This window comes from Protopterus annectens, chromosome 16.part0 (assembly GCF_019279795.1).
Source record: "Protopterus annectens isolate FY-2018-M chromosome 16.part0, PAN1.0, whole genome shotgun sequence".
NCBI lineage: Eukaryota > Metazoa > Chordata > Ceratodontiformes > Protopteridae > Protopterus > Protopterus annectens.
In genome coordinates, this window is record NC_056750.1 from 74,173,474 (window position 1) to 74,192,306 (window position 18,833).

An 18,833-nucleotide genomic window follows, 5' to 3' on the forward strand; every position below is an offset into this window, starting at 1 on the left:
CTGCATCTGGAAATACTGAGTATACCCATTTGTATTGCAAGTACACGTCCCTCTCCAGTGTCAGTGGTGAGGATTCAGGTTCCTTGATTTCTGGGCCAGCGTGCGTATGACACATATTGGTGGCCATCACATGCTGGTAACAGTGGTGGGTGTCTTCTATGGCTGTTTCCATGCTGTCTGTAAATCATGCCCTCACACCAGTAATTACCCATGCATGGCCATTAAGCAGTTTATACCACATCTGTGAATCTGACCCATATTTGCAGAAATGTCATTGAAGTTCCCAGTCTGTTTTCCAGTTTGTGTAGGATCATGTTAGCTACCCTTTCACTGTGAGTCAGTGCCCGGATTACATGCACAACAAATTTAATATGTTTATGAAATTTCTCTTTGATGTGCAGCATTTTTGTCATTTTCTCAATGATGAATGTATGCATTTGGTGTTGCCATCTTTGTAAATAAGTTTCATATTGGCAGCATTTCATTGTTAAATTAATGGATTATGTGTCTGCTGGTCTTCTGCTGTGCTCATATTTCCTACTTCTTGTCTATAATCCCCTGATCATATACCAGGAAACAGTACTTGGTGTTATAGGTTCATAGGTTCATAGGTTCATACTAGGCTATCTGCCCAAGGGCATTTATAAGCCTAGCCCATAGTTATGTGGCTTTCGCCACCCCTTTAGTTTGAAGAAAACTATGCCTATTATTTTGCTGTGCCTCTGTCAAGCAGTGATACTGAAGTAATCCCTGGGGTATATCTGTGATCTCCCATCCATTGGTCAAGATTCCTCTTGAACAAGGCCAGCGAGGTGCTCTGCCTCACATGTACTGGGATTTTGTTCCACAGCATAGGGAGTCTCTGGGTGATGAATCTGTCCCTCCAGCACATTTTATTAATAACCGTGTCAAGGTTTAAGTCTCCCACCCTTGTGGTTCTGAGGGATCTAGATTTTTTGAGGTGAAGCATATTCATCAAATCTGGGTTTGACATGGCCTTGTATGTCAGGCACAGGTCACCTCTGAGCAAGCGGTATGCGACTGAATAGAGCTGGAGTTCTTTCAGTCGGGCAGCATAAGACATATTTTGGAGACCCTTTATCCTTTTGGTGAGGAATTTTTGGGGCCTTTCCAGCTGCTGCAGGTGTCGGGTCAGATACATTCCGAATGGGGCATTGTACTCAATCATAGGTCTAATGAGTGATGAGTACAGGGGGACGATGACCTCCCTTGATCTAGATGTGAATCCTTTCATGATCAGGTGGGCAATGTAGAAGGTCTTCCTAACTACTTTAGCAACGTGAGTGTCAAACGAAAGGTTACTGTCAACCTGGGTCCCCAGATCCCTGATAACTTCTTCTGTGCTCAGTGGATTGCCACCTATATGGTAGCTAGGGGTAACCTTGTTTTTCCCGAAGGGTATGACTATGCATTTCTTGGCGTTTAACTTTAGGCCATGGCTCTGGCACCAGTTATCCGTTTCTGTGAGGCCCTTCTGAAGGGTATCTGTGTCAGATGTGTTTTCGACTATGGCGCCCAGTTTGCAGTCATCTGCAAACTTTGTCAGCCATAACCCTCCTGTGTTTGCTTGTACTTCAGAAAAGTAGATGCCGAACAAGAGTGGACCCAAGACTGAGCCCTGTGGGACACAGCTTGTGACCGGCTTTGAGTCTGACATGGCGCCAGCAACTCTGACCCTGTGGGTTCTGTCACTTAGCCAGTTTGCAACCCGTCTTGTGATGTATGGGTTTACATTCAAGCTGATGAGTTTTTCGATGATACCTGAGTGGGGTATTGTGTCGAAGGCCTTTGCCAGGTCTAGGTAGGCTGTATGGACTGCCTTACCCTCATCAATGGCCTTGGTGACTGTCTCGAAAAAGTCAACCAAGTTTAAAAGTCATGATCTGCCTTTGACAAAGTCAAACTGGGTTGGATCCAAAGTCTGCAAGTTCCCTATGTCTTTATTTATGAGTTCCATTATGATCCTCTCCATGGCTTTGCAGATAAGGCTTGTCAAGCTAATGGGACAGTAATTTCCAGGGTCGGTGGAGGCACCGCCCTTGTGAAGTGGGACCACAGTCGCCGTGCGCCACTCCTTGGGTACGTATCCTGAGGTGAGGCTAAGATTAAACAGCTGTCCTAACTGTGGGTTTAATTCCTCATTGAGTTCGTGGAGTACACAGCCGGGGACACCATCCGGTCCCATGGATGCTGTGTTTTTTGCCTTGGAGAGAGCAGTTCTCACCTGGGCGTTAGAGATTTTTGGGGGGCTACAATCCTCTGGTATAGATATCTCTCCTTTAGGGGGGGGGAGAAGTTTGCACTGAACCTGTCAGCCAGTATGTTGGCAATGTGTGTAGGTTCAGTAATCTTCACATCATTTTGAACTAATTCTGAGCATATCTGGGAGTTTCCTCCTAGGTTTCTAACATAGCTAAAGAAGGCCTTATGATTGTCTTTTGAGTCCTTGGCGATTTTTCTCTCAAAATTTGCCTTGGATGATTTTATGAGAGCTCTTAGTTTTTTACTTATAATGATCAAGGGTGTCTTACCTTTCAAGGATTTTGCTCTATCTTGTAGTAGCTTCCTCCTTTTGTTGTAGAGCTTGTTTATGGCTGGGGTCCACCAGACTGGACGCTTGCCTTTGGTACAAAGAGTCTTAGTTTTGTTTGGGATTGCCAGATCCATGCAGTCCTGTAGGTGCTGGTAGAAGGCATTTGTAAGTGATTCAGCGGTTTGAGTAATGTTTACCACCGGCTCAGGGGCCTTAAAGGAGACCACACTAGTTTTTAGAAGTGTGAAGTCGGCTTTTGAGAAGTTTTTCACTGTGGTCTTTTTTATTTCAGGTGGGGCGGGATGAGGACCTCCAGCGAGATTAGTTTATGATCTGATCTCACCAGTGAGGGGTATACTTCTGGTGTTGAACATTGTGGTCCCATGTTCGTGATGATGAGATCAAGTATGTTTTCTCCTCTTGTGGGGATGGTGACAAGTTGTTCCATGGCATTTGAGTTTATGAACTCCAGGAACCTTTGGGCTAGAGTGTTTGGGCTTGAGTAGTGTTCCCAGTCTATATTAGGGTAGTTGAAGTCACCCAGTATGATGGTGTTTGGAGATACATTTATCCCCTCCAGTGTTTTCAGGAAGGCCATGTGAGGTTCCTGAGTTTGAGAGGGTGGCCTGTAACATGCTACAAATTGCAGAGCAGTTTTGCCTATGGTTAGTTGCACCTGGATGGTCTCCGATGCATCGTGCGTTGCCACCAACCTTGAGGTGTGGGTGTCCTTTATGAATATGGACACCCCCCCTCCTTTCTTGGTGTTGTCCGGATTTTGGGGCCGGAATGCATGATATGAGGTAAAACCTGATAGTGCTGGGGTGCTCTCAGGAGCCTTGAACCAGGTTTCTGTCACAGCACAGACATCGATGTTCTCCATACTGAGAAGGGCCTTGAGTGCGTGCATCTTGAGATTGAGACTTCTAGCATTGAGCAGCATTACCCTTAGTTTTTTTCCTTTTTTGTGTTCTAGGGTGGTAGGTTTAGAATTTGAGCCTTGCCTAAAAAGGCACTATGGGGGTGGCAAGAGCCTTTGCCAATATCCGAAGCCCAGGGTGACAGGTGCAAGCCGTCCCTTGCGAAGCAGCGTGGCTTGTCCAGCATGTCATCCCAGGCAGACAGACATTGGATCCCCTTTGAATGACACCAGAATTTAAGCCAATTATTAAAGCTGATCATCTTACCACTGTATTGTGGCATCATTCTAGGTGAAGGTAGGATACTGCTCAAGGTCAGGGTCATACCTGCCTGGGCTACATAATCAGAGAGCTCCTCAATGTCTCATTTCATGTAGTCCAAGGAGGTATGTCTCAGGTCGTTGACATCAGCGTGGACAATGACTGAGTCGTACTTGTACCTGCTGTTGAGAGACCTGAGTGCTTGCGTTATGTGGCGGATTCTAGCGCCTGACAGGCAGCTTACTGTAACCTTCTCCTTACTCAGTCTGGTGAGCGGGATGTCAGTGTGTCTGACTATGGAGTCACCAATGACGAGTGTGTCTGGCATTGTGTTTGGCCTTAGGGGCTGTGACTGTTTGACACTCTGACTGTGTGGTCTATGTGTTGCATGTGTTGGGTCCTGAGGTGGTAGTTGTTTGGGTGTCTGCTTTGGTGGCCTCTGCTGTTTTGGTAGATTTTTGATCAGAGCCTCCGAGTATGTCTTTGTGTGATTATGTGTATGATTTGAAGTTGTGATGGTACTATGTGTGACTGGGTATGTAGTGTGTGTGGTTACCTTCTCCTCCTTTCTGGTCTTGCCAGTCCTATGTTGAGAGAGCTCAGCCTCCAGTTTGGCCGTATAGTTGCATCTCGCATGTATTTGTGTTTTGTGGGAGAAGGAGAGGGTTGTCTGTGTACATGAGGCAATTGTAACATTGCCTCAATATTCCCAGGTTCACCAGCTGAGCAGGAGAGGACACTAGCAACTGATCCCTCGACATGCTAGAAGGAATAGATAAAAAACTTACAAAAGACTCCGGGGGATGTGGGTTCTAGGCTGGTGGAGTACTATCTATAATAAGAGTGCTTTATCAAGGTAAAAGTACTGTAGGAGTAAGTGCTAGGCTTTACAGATAGAGAATAGTCTACTTGGGAATCAAGTAGAGATGAACTTTTTAGTTATAGGATACGCTGGTTTGATCAGCAGTACAGTTCGAGGAAGGTAGTTTTAAGGGAAAAATTGAAGAGTGGAATTTAGGTAGCCCGAATAGTTTAACCTTGTTTAACCGCTGCTCTTGTGTGCCGCTGCTTATGTGTTCATTGCACTGATTCTGGTTTGATGATGTCAAATAAAATAAATAAGACAGAGCAGGCCTTTTGCAAACCAGATTTGTCTTTTACAATTTAAAGGCTGTGGTCATGCCCCCTCACTTACAAAAACTAATTACAGATTATTTTCTGATCATATGTATGCTAAGTCTTTCCCATGTCTGAATTTCAGTACACTATTGTTTGCTTGAAGTTTGTGGAAGTGCTAATTACAAACGGAGGTCCCTGTCTGTCTGTCTGTCTGTTTGTCTGTCCATTAGCCTAAGATTTGTTCAGTGACCAGTATGCCCTCTCTGTTTAGCTGTTTGTCCCTTTAGCATCATGCAATTTTTTTGTTTGACAGGTGCAAAAGTTGAAAGCTTTTCCACTTCCTGCCTAACACAGTGAGCTGAAGCACTGAAAAGTTGAAAGGCAATGAAAACTGGATTCCCAGTGGAAGACAACACATGAATTTGTTTTCATTAAAATGGGAGGAAGAATGAGATGAAAACAGCGAGATGCAGAAGTAGCATACAAACCCATCTTTCACCTTGCATCTTATAAGCAGCTCAGAAAAACCCATTTATCAATTAGCTTTCAAGAATGGCAGGCAGACACCTATTACAATGTTAGAGCTGTTTGATACATGAAGCTCTATTTTACAAAACGTTCAAGTCGCCCTCCTTGGATTGTTATTAACCCTTTTCATTCTCCTTATCTCTCACATCTTTAAATCAAATCGTTAGTTAAGTGAAGATTTAGTTCACTGTTTAACATTTCTCACTGCTAAATTAATACAGTAAATAACCCCATGTGGGTAATCAGTTTAATTTGCTTTAGTTTTCCTTTTTTTGTCATATTTCTGTCTGCATCACGCAGTCTGACTGCCTGCTGAGCGAACTCATCTGATAATCGCCTTCATGCATTTAATGCATTCACACTCTTTCTGTAAACCCTTTTCCTTCCAAATTATGAAGGTAATTCCAGTATAATCCTGTCAATCCACATTTATCTTTTACTGTTAATTGTCTTTTTTCCTTTGCTCTTTTTATTTCTTTACTTTTTCTTTCTTTCATTATCTGCCTTTATTTGTTTGTCTGATGTTTGCCTGTTCATCCACTGAACCATTTGGTTATTTATCTACCCAATTATTTTTTGTATGTTATTGTAAGAAGTTATATGTCTTATGATATCCCATATGCTGGAAAAGAATGATGTGGTGTTCTTTCTATGGTTATTATGTGTTTTCTGCAGTTATTGTTATTTTGATTTGTGTAAGTAGAAGTCTAGTTTATGACATTATTTGCTAGCTGGTTTGTCTTATGGACTTTTGTGGTTATTGAGACTCCACATTTCTCCAGTCGGCTGTTGAAATTGAAATGTTTACTGGATATAGTAAGAAGTTATACATCTTTTGGATGGCACTTCTGCTAATGCCTTTGGGGTCATAGGTTACTACTAAACTAACTGCCTTAGGGGCTTTTTTAGGAGTAGCCATGCTTCCCAAATTGGGAATCAAACCCTTCACCTTGTGTCTGTGAGGTAAGCACCTTAACCATTATGCCATTCCCTAACCCCCATAAATGATGAAAGCACTGATGAATTGTTAAATTACTTTATTTCTGTGCATCTAGGTTCAGCTCAAAGGTTGATAGGTTCACAGGGTGACGCAGGAACACTGGGTATATTGAAAAATCCAGTAAACAGAAGATAACATGATGCAGACATAAACTTGCACTTAACCCAGGAATCTGATGACATCTCTCTTTCTTTATGTCCGTCTATCTGCCAACCTATTTGTCATCTGCCATATATCTAGCTATCTCTCTGTATTATTTATGTGATTTGTATCAATATGTCTAATATCTGTAGCACTGTATGCACATTTGCGTGTATTCCTTTCTCTTTCTTGCCTTCTGTTAATCTGTTTTTTTTATTAGTCTCTGTATTGATCTTTTTCATGTTATTACAGTCAGTACTTGTTATAAATATGATCATTCTGAGCTAAAGGCAAGAGATACTCTCTGGAGTCTGTTTTAATTTGGTTCTGAAACAAACCTCAGGCCCATTCAACATGGTAAAATTTTAAACTTAAACTTTCAGACTTTTTCCCCTTAGTTTTGGTCTGGTGCTGTAAGTACACATTTGAAACAAGGCCTGAAATTCTTTGCATAAATTTGTTTCTGCCATTCCCTCTCTCTGTTCTCAGGCTTGTTCTGTTTATTGAAGCTTGTCACATAATTCCACCTCCCTCAACTCTCACACCCACATAGGGACTTCTAGTATATAAACTCACGACTTGTGCTTTGATATTATGTTATGCATGTGCTGAGAGACCACAGCTCCATGTAAGTTAGTATCAGCAGGTTTGTATCACCATTTTTTAATATATCAGTAATTTGTTCAGATCCAATAACAGCCTTCACTTGACTAATAAAAGCTGTCAGTCAAACAGTTTGATTTGATTGAGCAAGGCAACTAAGACAGTTAAGTGGTCACTCAATATATGTAGTTTTATAAAGCATTTTGCACTTCCCAGACTATAACGTTCCATTTATACGGAGACATGCTAATTTTTTAATATAAGTTCACTGGTATTTTTGTTGTTTCTTATTTGTTCTTTTTTTCATTTAAAAGCAGTGTAACCCAGATGATTTTCAGTAATGGAGCTTTCCAATTGCCTTGGTTCTGGGATATTATTGACAGTGGCTGACCAAATATCTGTATAAAAATGAATATATGTCGATCATATCAGCCTTATATATGAGTCTTATGCCTCCAGGTTTTGGGGAATAGTGTAACAGGAGCATTTATTTCAAAGAATATGAAGTAAATAAATGATCCAGACCCCTTTTTAATCTCCGTTTTGATGTTACTCTGTGGGAGTGTGGCGGTCCTCTGTATTCCTTGCAGGTTATGCTCTGATTCTTGTAGTTGTTATTAAAGTAGACATTTCATTTTCTGCTGATTCTCACACTTAGGTTTATTTATTGAAGAAAGAGAAGTCATAATGTGCGGATATCATTGAGGGTGGGCAGGCTTTAGGTACACTATGTTATCAGATCACAAATTATGCCAAGGAGATGTAAACGGATCATCACTATCATCATCATCATCATCATCAACGTCTTCCACATTTTCTACATGGGATTGGGGTACCGTGTAAACTGGCATCATCTCTCTCAGTTCAATGTCACTCTCCTACCTTTTTCAACACTCATGCCTGACTGTCACAGCTTTTCTCTCACACAATCCATCCAACTCTTTGCTTGACACCCTCATTTCCTCTTGCCTTCCTTCTGTCTGTCTGTCTGCCTGTCTGCCCCAAATCTTCTTCACCAGATTGTTTTCTGCTTTCCTGCACGTGTGCCTGAACCACCTAATCTGTTCCCTTTGACCTCCTCTGCAGTTGTAGCTACTTTGGCTTCTGTTCTGATGTCCTCGTTTCTTCATTTATCCCACGGTGTGCATCCTACCACCCATCTCAGGCACTTCATCTCCATCTAGGGTTGCACCTTTTCAAATGCCCAAAGTGAGACAATTGTGGTACAAACAACAGATTGCACAGGCCAAAACATACCCATGGCCAGTACAAATGACGTAACTTCTCTTTTTTGCCTAAATAAAAGCTTATTCTTGTAGTATTTTAGTTGCTTATTCTGTTTCTTATAACATTTAGGTGTTTCAGATACAGAATAACTGTTTTATGCAGCTATTACATAAAATATTGGAAATACTTTTGCCCTAAAATTTCAGGACAGTTGCCATTTTTACAATTTTTTTGCAGGACACAACTGCCCTCGCAAAGTGGGACAGGTGGTAACCCTATCTCCATCTCAACTAGCTTCCTGAACTGTTCTACCTTTACTGCCCAGGTTTCTGTACTATACAGTAGCACTGGTCACCCCACTGTTTTGTACAAGTTATTTTTCAGCTTTTTTGACTGTCTTCTGTCATATACTATCCCTGACACTCAGTGCCATTTGGCTGCAGCCCCATTCATTCTAGCTTTGACGTCTTCATTCAGACTTCCCTTCTACTCCACCACCCCTGTCAGATATTTGAAGTTGTTAACCTGTTCCACTATTTTCCATTATTTCTCAATTCTCACCTTTTTCTGATTTCCTCCTTTTGCTGCCATTACAGCTGTCTTATCTGTACTCAGTTTCATCCCGTGTGCCTTCAGTTTTGCATTTCATTCCCCTATCCTTTGCTGAAGTTCTCATTCAGAGTCTGCCACAATGTCTGCATACAGCAACTTTGTGGATCTGCCCCCTCTGATCTGCTTGCTAATGTAGTCCATCACCAGTATGAACACAGCAGTAGCTCAGAGCTGAACCCTGATGCACACACCCACTCCCACTGGGACCCCCTCTGTGAGACTGAACACTGTTTGTGCTTGTCATTGGTCCTTGTACATAGCCTGCACTAATTCCATAATAGGATCTGTTAAGTCGGTCAGTTGGCTTAGTGGATTAAGGAGCTGTTAATGAGCTGTTTTCTGTGGTGCAAGATTTGTTTCCTCTGTTGCCTAACCATGTGACTCTGAGCAAGTCATTTAACCAGACACCACTTGCGGGTTGAGTCTGAAAAGGGATCATGGAGATTAGTGCTCTAGACAAGAAAACAGATACAAATAAATAAACAAATAAAACTTCTAGCAATGTTTCTGGGACTCCAAAACATCACAGCACTGCCCAAACCAGCCTTCTTAGGGCCTTGGCATGTGCTTTCTCTACGTCTAGGCATGCCCAGTTGGACTGTTTTCTCATCTCCAGCTTCTTCTTCACTGTCTGTCTCACTGAAAACATCCGCTCGGTTGTGCTGCATCCTGATCTGAATCCACACTGCTCATCTCCCATCTTACTTTCTACAACTCTAAGCATTTGTTTGTCAATCACCCTCTCCAGACCTTTCATGCTGTGTGACAGGAGTTTGATACTTCTGCACTTCCCATAGTTGTGAATGCCTCCTTTGTACTTGTACACTGGCACTAGTATGTTTATTTCTAGTCATCTGGGATATGCTTTTCTATCCATACTGTGGTCTATATTGAATGAACGAATGGTTAAAAGGTCAAATACGGTATTATCGACACCTTTTAAGCGAATGTTCATTTACGCACATACTCATACATTATGTATTCAAAAAATATTGTTTGGCCAACACCATTCCCATAGTGCCGTTTATCACAGAGCCATACACAAACAAACACAACTTTAATACCTTAATCAATTGGGGGGCTTTACTCCCCATGCCCCCCAACTAAATATACCAACTCCGAGATCACTCTACATTGGGGAAAAGGGCAATTCCCAATAACGGCCAACTTGAATAGCACTTGTACATCACAACTTCTGCAGTAACTGGCTGTGTTTTATATAACACTAACAAGTAATAAAGCACTACTATTTGCACGTTTACTTCTTTTAAATATCTGAGCTGTAAAACACTTTACAATTTCAGTATATTATTCGTTCGTACTGTTTAAAGAACACAGAACTTAAAGAATTATTTATATTTATAAAGCTATCATACAGCTATTCACAGCATGAACGCCTTGATGTCAACCAGGAGTTTCCTGAGACTTGGCCAACTATAACTTTTCGAAACTCCAGATGTAGACATTATGAGTTTTCGTTAAACTGAACATTCACTTAAAAGGTGTCGATGATACCGCATTCGACCTTTTAAGCATTTGTTCATTCAATATAGACCCCCATACTGCTAGAGTACCCTCAGGAGTAATTTCTCTTCTATCTCAATAAATATCTTGATCATGTCTGCTGTGACATCATCTGAGCATGCTGTTTTCCCCTGGCTTTATTTTCCTTAGTACTGTTCTTACTTCTTCTAGGGTGGGTTCATCATCTTCTTTCATCGTATGCTGTGTCTGGGGAAGTACAGCTTTTGTGGGGTTTTCTTCATTCAGGAGCTGCTGGTAGTATTCCTTCCGCCTGCTGTTGATGTCCTGTGGAATGATCATCAGGGTATTGCTGGCATCCCTTATGAAGGGTATCTGATATCTTCTTTACCTTTCTGTTTTTGCCTTGCAGCCTGTTAGAGTTTCTTTGTGCCATCTACTGAGTCATTTTCCAGAAGCTTTTACAGTGCCTCATTCTTTGTTGTTGCAACTCCTGTCTTAGCCTCTTTGTTAGCCAACTGGTATTTCTTCTTAGCCTGGTTTGTCTTTTCTAGGTTCAAAGGTTCATAGGTGTGTACTAGGCTTATGGCCCTGGAGCCTTTACAAGTCTAGCCCATAGAAGTGCCCTGGCATCATGCTGCCCGACATTAGTTCCCAGTGCCTCTATCAAGTAGAGCCACTGGAGTGATCCCAGGGGTGAACTTTCTATGACCCATCCACTCATTAAGATTTCTCTTGAAGAGGGACAGCGAGGTGCTTTGCTTGACATGTATGGGAAGTCTATTCCAGAGCATGGGCAGTCTCTGGGTGAAGAACCTGTCCTTCCAGCATGTTCTTTTTTTTTTTTTTATTATTATTAAATCAGTCTGTGTACTAAACTGGGTGAATTCATCTGGCCTGGAACTTGTGGTGTGAGGTTTGGTTTGTTCTACAGTATGGTGCTTCATGTTCTGTTGATTGTGGTAATGAGGTTGAGGTCTCTGGAGCGTGGGGTGCGAAGGGATTGGGATTTCTTTATATGTAGCATTTCTAACAGAGCTGAGACAGACATGACTTTGTAAGTCAGGTAAAGATCGCCTCTAAGTAGGTGATATGAGACAGAGAATAGCTGGAGTCTTTTGAGTCTGCCTGTGTAGGACATGTGTTTAATGCCTAGGCTCCTCTTCGTGAGGTACTTATGTGGCCTCTCCAGCTGTTGCAGGTGTCTAGTGAGGTACATACCAAATGGGGCATTATACTCAATGATTGGTCTAATGAGGGAAGAGTAGAGAGATGTGATGACCTCTTTCTTCATGGATGCAAAACCCTTGGTAATGAGATGTGCCACATAGAAGAACTTTCTGATCACAGTGGCAATGTGGTGGTCGAAGGAGTGGTAGCTGTCAACTTGCATCCCCAGATCTCTTATAACACCTTCAGTATTCAGTGGGCTCCCATCGATGTGGTAATTAGTGGGAACTGAGTTTTTCCCAAAGGGGATGATGACACATTTTTTGGCATTAAGCTTAAGGCCATGGTTTCGACACCAGTCATTGGTCTCAGTGAGACCTTTCTGTAGGATAACTGCATCCTACAGAAAGCCTCACTGTAGGATGTCTGCATCACTTGGGGAGTTAATAATGGCTCCCAGCTTGCAGTCATCTGAACTTGGTCAGCCATAATCCCTTTCTGTTGGTCTGGACTTCTGAGAAGTAGATGCCGAACAGGAGAGGACCCAGGACCGATCCCTGTGGGACTCCATTCATGACTGGTCGGCATTCTGACTTGGAGTCTACTGCTCTCACACTGTGTTCTATCTGTGAGCCAGTTTGCAGCCAACCTAGTGATATAGGGGTTGATGCCTAGTTTGATGAGTTTATCAATAATTCCCGAGTGAGGAATGGTATCAAAAGCCTTGGCCAGATCGAGGTAGGCTGTATGCACTGCTTTACCTTCATCCACAGCCCTGGTGACTAACTCAAAGAAGTCAACCAGGTTGAGCAGGCATGATCTCCCTTTCACAAAGCCAAACTGCATGGGGTCTAGAGTTTGGAGATTTCCTATATCTTTGTTATTCGGGTCCATGGTGATGCGCTCCATAGCTTTACATATCAGACTTGTCAGGCTAATGGGCCACTTCTTCATGCACTCCTTTCTTTTCATAGGATCAAAGGAAGTTACTATGCTAATGGTCCTAGGACCCTTACAAGCTTAGCCAAGTTCTACCCTTATTTCCATGATCAGCACCTATTGCCCCTGTCCAAGAGGGGCACAGCTGGAACCCCCGAGATGAATTTATGGTTACCCATCCAATCATCCAGATTCCATTTGAAGTGGGCCAATGAGGTGCTCTGTTTGACATGAAGTGGGAGTCTGTTCCAAAAATGTGGTAACCTCTGGGAGGCAAGTCTGTCCTTCCAGCAGGTTCTATTAATGTTATATACCAGGTTAAGGTCTTTAGATCAAGTAACCTATGCACCATTTGACTGACAGATGCAGCATTTCCAGTAAGGCAGGGTCAGAGATTGCCTATATGCAAGGCAGAGATCGCCTCTGAGTAGTCTGTATGAAACAGAATAAAGTGTCAGTGATTTCAGACAATCCACATAGGACAGATGCTGAAGACCTTGAATTTTCCTTGTGAGGAACCCTTGTGGTCTCTCCAATTGCTGTAGGTGTTTGGAAAGGTACATACTAAAAGCGGTGTTGTACTCAATTATTGGACTGATGAGGGAAGAGTACACGGAGCTTATAACTTCTTTTTCTCTGGAGGCAATGCCCTTACTTGTGAGATGAGCAATGTAGAATGTTCTTCTTACCACTGTGGAGACATGGTGATCAAAGGTAAGGTTGCTGTCAACCTGTGTGCCCAAGTCTCTCGCCACTGAGTGTGTACTTAGGGTGTTGCTATTGATGTGATAGTTAGCAGGAACATCGTTCTTACTGAAATTGATGAAAATACATTTTTTTGCACTGAGTTTAAGGCCATGACTTTAGCACCAATCATTTGTTTGTGTAAGACCCTCTTGTAGGATGTTGACATCATTTGGAGATTCTGTGACGACTTTCAGTTTGCAGTCATCAGCAAACTTTGTCAGCCACAGACCTTTAGTTTTTGCTTGTACTTCACAGAAATAGGTTCCAAACAGTAGAGGTCCCAGGACTGATCCCTGTGGAACACCACTGGTTACAGGTCTGCTGTTCGAGGTGGATTCCCCTATTTTGACTATATGTGTTCTATCAGTGAGTCAACTAGTGACCCATCTAACAATATAAAGGTTGATACATAACTGGGTGAGTTTGTCAATGAAGCCTGAGTGGGGATAGTGTCAAAAGCTTTGGCTAAGTCTAGGTAGGTTATATGGCCAGATTTCCCCTTGTCCAGGGCCTTGGTGACTGTCTCAAAGACGTCCACCAGGTTTAACAGGCATAAGTTGTGAAGGCCCACCCTTTTAGCTTCTCAGCCTCACTGCTTGTACTTAGGAGTTCAACTGCATTTAGCCTGCAGCATTCATTACTGCTTGTTGGTAGCCTTATTAAACTGATGACAGTGTTCTAGTGAATTGCTGCTTTATTTGAGCTGTCTTTTACTGTTGTGATTGTGAGCTACTGTAACTATATTTCATTGCTATCTACTGCAATTCATTACTGTTTAATTGCATTTTACTGAATGTTGTTACTGTTTAACTGTATTTTTTCATACTGTATGTTCTGTTCTTTTGTCTGTAAGTGGCTAATTTGTGCATCTTTGTGAGTTTTTTACTGCGCTCTTAACCTTAAATTGAGGAGCATAGTCTAGATACAGGTTTGCTGCATCCAGAGCTTCAGCTGCATGGTTTTTAAGCCTTTCTAAGGTATTCCAACTACAAATTTCCCTTAGTAGCACTTGTGTGATCACCTAGTAGTACTACTCTTAGACCTTCCATCCTTTCCCCTCGTAGCTTTCTCTGTCATCTGTCCCTCAGTTTCTGACAAATATGAATGGACAATTTCCTACATTTTCTCCTGCCTGTCCGGTTGATATGGGCATCTTGAGACAATGTAGCAATTTTCTTATGTACATGGACAACCCTCTACTACTACCACCTAGGAACACAATTTGTCAGAAATGCAATTACATCAAGCACCCAGTGTCATTGCTCTCTCCCCCACAAGCCTATCTGGCACCGAGAAAGTTGTCACCACAAACACCACACTTCAAACACCACCCACACTTACACAACACACCCCCACATAAGCGGAGGTCCTCAACAAACACATACCAAAACAAAAGAGACCTCAAAGACAAAAACATATGCAAACTTCCTGACCACCACACCACATATCACACATAGTCCACTCACCTGTGTCTCACAGCTACCAAGGCCTAAACATAAACCCAACACGTTAGTCATAGGAGACTCCACTGTGAGACACGCAGATGTGTCCCTGATCAGGCTGGATAAGGAGAAAGTCTTGGTTAGTTGTTTGTTGGGTGCCAGAATCCTCCATATTACCCATGCACTCAAGTCTCTCAACAGGTACTGTTATGACTCTGTCATAATCCATGTTGGCATGAATGACTTGAGACGTACTTCCCTGGACTATATGAAGAGAGACATGATCAAGCTTACTGAATATGTGTCCCTGGCAGGTATGTTCCTAGCCTTAAGCAGCATTCTACCATCACCTAGAATGATGCCTCAATACAAACATAAAATAAATGACTTTAACAATTTATTTTACAGTCTGTTCCAAAAATGTGGTAACCTCTGGGAGGCAAGTCTGTCCTTCCAGCAGGTTCTATTAATGTTATATACCAGGTTAAGGTCTTTAGATCAAGTAACCTATGCACCATTTGACTGACAGATGCAGCATTTCCAGTAAGGCAGGGTCAGAGATTGCCTATATGCAAGGCAGAGATCGCCTCTGAGTAGTCTGTATGAAACAGAATAAAGTGTCAGTGATTTCAGACAATCCACATAGGACAGATGCTGAAGACCTTGAATTTTCCTTGTGAGGAACCCTTGTGGTCTCTCCAATTGCTGTAGGTGTTTGGAAAGGTACATACTAAAAGCGGTGTTGTACTCAATTATTGGACTGATGAGGGAAGAGTACACGGAGCTTATAACTTCTTTTTCTCTGGAGGCAATGCCCTTACTTGTGAGATGAGCAATGTAGAATGTTCTTCTTACCACTGTGGAGACATGGTGATCAAAGGTAAGGTTGCTGTCAACCTGTGTGCCCAAGTCTCTCGCCACTGAGTGTGTACTTAGGGTGTTGCTATTGATGTGATAGTTAGCAGGAACATCGTTCTTACTGAAATTGATGAAAATACATTTTTTTGCACTGAGTTTAAGGCCATGACTTTAGCACCAATCATTTGTTTGTGTAAGACCCTCTTGTAGGATGTTGACATCATTTGGAGATTCTGTGACGACTTTCAGTTTGCAGTCATCAGCAAACTTTGTCAGCCACAGACCTTTAGTTTTTGCTTGTACTTCACAGAAATAGATTCCAAACAGTAGAGGTCCCAGGACTGATCCCTGTGGAACACCACTGGTTACAGGTCTGCTGTTCGAGGTGGATTCCCCTATTTTGACTATATGTGTTCTATCAGTGAGTCAGCTAGTGACCCATCTAACAATATAAAGGTTGATACATAACTGGGTGAGTTTGTCAATGAAGCCTGAGTGGGGGATAGTGTCAAAAGCTTTGGCTAAGTCTAGGTAGGTTATATGGCCAGATTTCCCCTTGTCCAGGGCCTTGGTGACTGTCTCAAAGACGTCCACCAGGTTTAACAGGCATAAGTTGTGAAGGCCCACCCTTTTAGCTTCTCAGCCTCACTGCTTGTACTTAGGAGTTCAACTGCATTTAGCCTGCAGCATTCATTACTGCTTGTTGGTAGCCTTATTAAACTGATGACAGTGTTCTAGTGAATTGCTGCTTTATTTGAGCTGTCTTTTACTGTTGTGATTGTGAGCTACTGTAACTATATTTCATTGCTATCTACTGCAATTCATTACTGTTTAATTGCATTTTACTGAATGTTGTTACTGTTTAACTGTATTTTTTCATACTGTATGTTCTGTTCTTTTGTCTGTAAGTGGCTAATTTGTGCATCTTTGTGAGTTTTTTACTGCGCTCTTAACCTTAAATTAAGGAGCATAGTCTAGATACAGGTTTGCTGCATCCAGAGCTTCAGCTGCATGGTTTTTAAGCCTTTCTAAGGTATTCCAACTACAAATTTCCCTTAGTAGCACTTGTGTGATCACCTAGTAGTACTACTCTTAGACCTTCCATCCTTTCCCCTCGTAGCTTTCTCTGTCATCTGTCCCTCAGTTTCTGACAAATATGAATGGACAATTTCCTACATTTTCTCCTGCCTGTCCGGTTGATATGGGCATCTTGAGACAATGTAGCAATTTTCTTATGTACATGGACAACCCTCTACTACTACCACCTAGGAACACAATTTGTCAGAAATGCAATTACATCAAGCACCCAGTGTCATTGCTCTCTCCCCCACAAGCCTATCTGGCACCGAGAAAGTTGTCACCACAAACACCACACTTCAAACACCACCCACACTTACACAACACACCCCCACATAAGCGGAGGTCCTCAACAAACACATACCAAAACAAAAGAGACCTCAAAGACAAAACATATGCAAACTTCCTGACCACCACACCACATATCACACATAGTCCACTCACCTGTGTCTCACAGCTACCAAGGCCTAAACATAAACCCAACACGTTAGTCATAGGAGACTCCACTGTGAGACACGCAGATGTGTCCCTGATCAGGCTGGATAAGGAGAAAGTCTTGGTTAGTTGTTTGTTGGGTGCCAGAATCCTCCATATTACCCATGCACTCAAGTCTCTCAACAGGTACTGTTATGACTCTGTCATAATCCATGTTGGCATGAATGACTTGAGACGTACTTCCCTGGACTATATGAAGAGAGACATGATCAAGCTTACTGAATATGTGTCCCTGGCAGGTATGTTCCTAGCCTTAAGCAGCATTCTACCATCACCTAGAATGATGCCTCAATACAAACATAAAATAAATGACTTTAACAATTGGCTTAGTTTCTGGTGTCATTCCAAGGGGATCCAGTACCTGACAGCTTGGGATGACATGATTGACAAACCACAATACTTTGCCAGAGATGGCCTGCATCTGTCTCCCTTGGGCTTCAGGCTCCTGGCAAACGGTCTTGCCTCTCCCATAGTTTCTTTTTAGGCAATACGATCAGGTCAAAACTGCCAACATGAAAATTTCATCAAAACGTAAATTAAAGGTAATGCTGCTAAATGCTAGAAGTCTAAACATGAAATTGCACTCATTGCAAGCATTCTTAATCCTGGAAGATGCTGACATTTGTGCAGTCACAGAAACCTGGTTCAAAGCTGCAGAGAGCACCCCAGTCATACCACGTTATTCATCCTGTCATACATTCAGACTCCAAACCATGGGCAGCAAAGCAAAAGGAGGTGGAGTTGCAATATGTATAAAAGACATACACACCTCCAGGGTGGTAAAACAGTATGACGCACAGGAAACACTCCAGGTGCAGTTAACAATTGACAAAGCCCCTATTCAAATCATAGCTAGCTATAGGCCTTCAACTTTAACTCAAGATACCCACTCCACCTATTTGGACCTCTTCGAATCTATCAAGATTCAACCCTTTACCCTGATCCTGGGCAACTTTAACTATCCATCCATAGATTGGAAAAAATACTCATGCCAAAACACTAATGCCCAGTGATTCCTTGATTTCTTCAATGCAAATGCCTTAAACCAGTTGGTTGACACCCCCATAAGAGGTGAAAATATCTTGGACTTGGTATTAACCAACATGAGTAACCACTGCAGCATCTCTACAGTGCCATCGTCCCTGGTAAGATCTGACCACAAAGCAATCACTTTCAAAGTCACCATCTCCCCACACCCCGTCCCCAGCTAGGGTCAAACAAAAAAACTTCTCCACAGTTGATTACAACCTCCTGAGGTAAGGTATAAACAGCTTCACAGCCCCCTCCATAGGAACTGGCACATATGTCCAAACCTACACCAAAGTACTATATAAGCATTTATATAGCTGCATGGAATCAGGAATACCCGACCGGACAAAATCATCCTCCTCAAGGAAGAGTAAACCTGTCTGGTGGACATCTGCAATAAATAAACTCTATAATAAAAGGAACAAATTGCTGTCCATGACCAAGAAGGAGCAGGTGCCCAACTGGAAGCAATATCTCCTTAGCCTGAAGAAGCATATAAGAGCACTAGTGAAAACCTCCAAAGCAAACTTCAAGTCCAAATTGGCCAAATCTACTAAAGACAATCATAAGGCCTTCTTGATATATGTCCACAATCTCAAGGGAAGCACCCAGATCTGCTCAGAAGTGAT